This window comes from Bos indicus x Bos taurus, chromosome X (assembly GCF_003369695.1).
Source record: "Bos indicus x Bos taurus breed Angus x Brahman F1 hybrid chromosome X, Bos_hybrid_MaternalHap_v2.0, whole genome shotgun sequence".
Lineage (NCBI taxonomy): Eukaryota > Metazoa > Chordata > Mammalia > Artiodactyla > Bovidae > Bos > Bos indicus x Bos taurus.
Window position 1 is genome coordinate 128588875 of NC_040105.1, and position 4300 is coordinate 128593174.

The 4300-nt window shown below is 43.3% G+C and overlaps 1 pseudogene; it reads left to right on the forward strand.

Moving 5' to 3' along the window:
* The first annotated feature begins 3249 nt into the window (after nucleotides 1-3249).
* LOC113888309 lies at nucleotides 3250-3368 on the forward strand (annotated as a pseudogene).
* Nucleotides 3369-4300: the final 932 nt, after the last annotated feature.

The window sequence follows — 4300 nt, forward strand, 5'->3', positions numbered from 1 at the left end:
TTATCCTAAGTCATTTCAATGAGTTCAAGGAAAGAAATCATTCTACTGGATTGAGTCCATCCCTAAATATTTGGGACACACGCTGAAAGGTTAGAAGCAAACTCCTGCAAAGAAATGATTGCTGGAATGAGGGAGTTGGCTACCAGAGGAGGCCTGGGACGAAAGCCAACCATGACCCGGGAGGGAATCAAGCGCAGTGAAACGATCCATGAAGTTTCTTGGCATTTTCAAGCACTCCTGGAAAGAGAGTGGCTCATCAACTTCACTGAAGAATCTCCGAACAAATAGCTCCACTGTCTCTGGGTTTCCTGGCCTCAGAAATGGGCTGGGCAACTTGACTGAACACTGGGAAATGAACATTTTGAGTCTGGCATCTGAGGCTTTCTACTGGGGTTCAGGGTGCTTCAAACAGCTTGCTGTGATCTTCAAGGTTGCCCAAGTGCCAGGCAGAGCCCCAGGAGAACAGGTTTTCTCAGCCCTACCTAGACCTACATCTCTTGGCCTCTCGTTGTGTAGGATGGATTTGAGTCAAGCATGTCCTTTGTCTTGAAAACAACAAAATGAAAAACCAAACCTATCAAAACTACTCCAATGAGGCGGTGAATAATTTTCCAACAAAAACTTCCTGAGAAAAAGAGAGAAGGGACTAATAGAGTCAGCATCCTATTAGATTGAGGCTTCCCTGGTGGCTCAGATGGTAAAGAATCCACCTGCAATGCAGGCAGACCAGGGTTTGATCCCTGGGTCGGGAAGATCCCCTGGAGAAGGAAATGGCAACCCACTCCAGTACTCTTGCCTGGAGAATTCCATGGACAGAGGAGCCTGGCGGGCTACAGTCCATGGGGTAGCAAAGAGTCAGACATGACTGAGCAACTAACACACACATTGTTAGAATTAAGGGTCAAGAGCAAATTTCCTGTTTTGGAGAGCTTGGGCCACACTTTTGGGCTTCGTTTTTGGAAACTCAGCACCAGCAAGAGGAGGTGGTGAGCACTTGCCTTGGGAGTTCTCCGCCAAGAATCAGGGACCCAGGCCCAGACCCTGGATCCAGTCCTGGAGCCCAAGGTGGAGCCTGCTACAAAGAATGGACTGGAGTTGCTACAAAGGGGAACAAAAAAGGGGGTTGGAGAACAAGGACAACCTAGATGCCCACAACAAACCAGGGTAGAGGCCGGGACATGTGTGAGACACAAAGTTGGAGGGGCTCCACAGACACCGGGCCCTCCAGGCCTGGCTCTGCTTCCCAGGCCCCTGACCCTGTCTGTGGAGAAAGGGTGCCGTGAAGGAAGGATGCACCCCTGGTGAAGACAGTCACGTCACCCACACGTTATAGCACATTGTATTTTTTGAAGCATATACTCCTGCTTCCAAGAAAGAGATCACAGTTTCATTTGTGGGAGCAGTATCCCCAAAGTACCCAACAAAAGACCAGAAACGAAGAGGCAGGCACAAAGACCTCTCACCAACATTCCTTCGAGCAAAGCAAAGCATTACCACGGGGCTATTTTCATGGCAAGAGGCTCATACGCACTTTAATCCTGAAGAAGCAAGATGAAACACCCTACAATCTCTGTTTCAAATCCATGTTTAAATTTTACTTTAAGTGTTTTATGATAAGGGATACAAAGTCTTACTTAATGTACCTTCTAAGGATTTCTTGTCCTGAAGCAATTTGTAAATGTTGCAGGGTGTCAGAAGTCGGTTTCAGTGCAGAGAAGGAGCTGTGTTCTGAAATCCCAAGGGGCACAGGGCTAGGAGGAGGCCCTGGGGCCATCTGATGGGAAGAGGAGGTTTCTCATTGCCCTGGAGTCTCCCTAAGAGTTTATTACTTAAGATTGGGAAACCTTGAGCAATAGGGCTTTGGGATTTCATCTCAAAATCCTCTAGGCAGCAGATTGCTCCCTTCGGGCTGCTGCTGTGTGTTAACAAGGGATGGGTTAGAGCATCTGCTGCAGATGCAGGGCAAAGCATGAGCAGGTCCTAACCTCCTTAGAGGTAAGCTGAGAGTGCTGGGCCCAAGTTGGAGTCAGCAAACTTTTCCTGGGAAGGACTAGCTAGTTAACAACAGGAAATATGGATCACATATGGTCCCTAGCATATTCTTTCTTTTCATTTTTTAAACAGCTTTACTGTGATATAATCTGCATATCATGCAATTCAGCCATTTAAAGTATATCATTTAGGGACTTCCCTGGTGGTCCAGTCGTTAAGACTACATACTTCCACTGCAGATGGCATGGGTTCGATCCCTGGTCTGGGAACTAAGATCCCACATGCCATGGGGTGTGGCCAAAAATTTAAAAAACAACTATCATTTAGTGGTTTTCTGTGCATTCACTGTGTTGTACAATCATCACTATAATAATTTTCATGTTTATCACCACAAAATTAAACAAACCTGTATCCATTAGCCATCATTCCCTTTTCCCCATCATCCTAAGCTCTAGATATGTTGGCCTATTCTGTTCATTTCAGACAAATGGAATCACAAAATATGTGTCTGGCAAATGGCTTCTCTCACATAGTATAGTGTTTCCAAGTTCATAAATGAGGAACATGTATCAGGAATTCATCCCTTTTGTTGACCAAATAATACTCTACTGTATGGATATTCAATACTTTGTAATTCTTTCCTCAATGGACAGTTGGATTAGTCCCTCCTTTGGGTTGTTGCTAATAATGCTGCTATGACATTCCTATACAATGTCTGTATGGATCTGTGGATCTGTGTATTCAGTTCTTCTGCATATATACCTAGGGTTGGAATTGTTATGCCATAACAGTAACTTTATGTGTAATCTTTTGAGGAATTTCTGTATTTACGAATTGATGGCACCATTTTCCCATTGCACTAGCAATATATAAGAGTTCTGATTTAGTCACAGTTCTCACCAGCACTTGCATTTGTCTTTTTGATCATTACCATCCTAGTGAGGGGCTTCCCTGGTAGCTCAGTTGGTAAAGAATCTGCCTGCAATGCAGGAGGCCTGGGTTTGATTCTTGGGTTGGGAAGACTCCCTGGAGGAGGGCATGGCAACCCACCCCAGTATTCTTGCCTGGAGAATCCCCATGGACAGAGAAGCCTGGCGGGCTGCAGTTCATGGGGTCACAGAGAGTCAGACATGACTGAGCGAGTGAGCGTGAAGTATGATCTCACTGTGGTTTTAATGTGTATTTTCCTAATGACTCTTGATGTCAAGCATCTTTTCAAGTATTTTTGGCATCAACACTCTATCAAGAGAGTGTAAAAACTACAGCCATACCACCCTGAAGTCACTGAATTTCATCTGATCTACAAAGCTAAGTAGGGTTGGGCCTGGTTGGTACTTCAGTGGGAGACCACCTGAGAATTCCAGATACTATAGGCTTAAAAAACAAAACTAGACTTGGCATCTATCCCCAAGCTAATTTTAAAGAATTCTGGAAGTTCCCTGGTGACCTAGTGGCTAGGATTCTAGATTTTTTACTGTCGTGGCTCAGGTTCAAGCACTGGTCATGGAACTGAGATCCAGCAAGTCATGTGGCATGGCAAAAAAAAAAAAAAAGGTGCTCCAATAAGAAATCTGGAACTCTTGACATAAATGGAAAAATAGAAAGTTTCAGTGAAGAAAAAGAAGATGTAAAAAACGAAATAGACATTTAGGGGGAAAAAAAGTGTGGGAAAAAAATAACTCACATATGGGAGAAAACATTTGTAGATCATATATTTGATGAGGGTTTGATATCCTGAAGGATATTAAAACTAATACTCAACAACAAAAAGACAAACATCCTAATTGAAATGAGCAAAGGACTAGAATAGACATTTCTCCAAGGAAGACATATAAATGGGTTATAAGTACATGAAAAGATGCTCATCAATAGTCATCAGGGAAATGCAATTCAAAACCACAGAAGATACCACATCATACCCAGCAGGATGGCTACAATTTTTAAAATGGAAAATAATAAGTGTTGGCACAGATGTAGAGAAACTGAAACCCTCATAGATTGCTGGTGGGACTATAAAAAGATGGAGCCTCTGTGGAAAATAGTTTGCTGGTTCCTCTAAAGTAGTATTGCCATATGATCCAACAATTCCACTGCCAGGTATATACCCCTGAAGAATTGAAAACAGGAACTCAAACATATATTTGTACACCCACATTCATAACAGCATTGTTCGCCATAGCCCAAAGGTGGAAACAACCCAACTGTCCATCAGCAGGTGAATGAATAAAGAAAATCCATACAATGGAACATTGTTCAGTTTTATAAAGCAATGAGGTTCTAAAACATAGCTGCAACTTTAGATGAACTT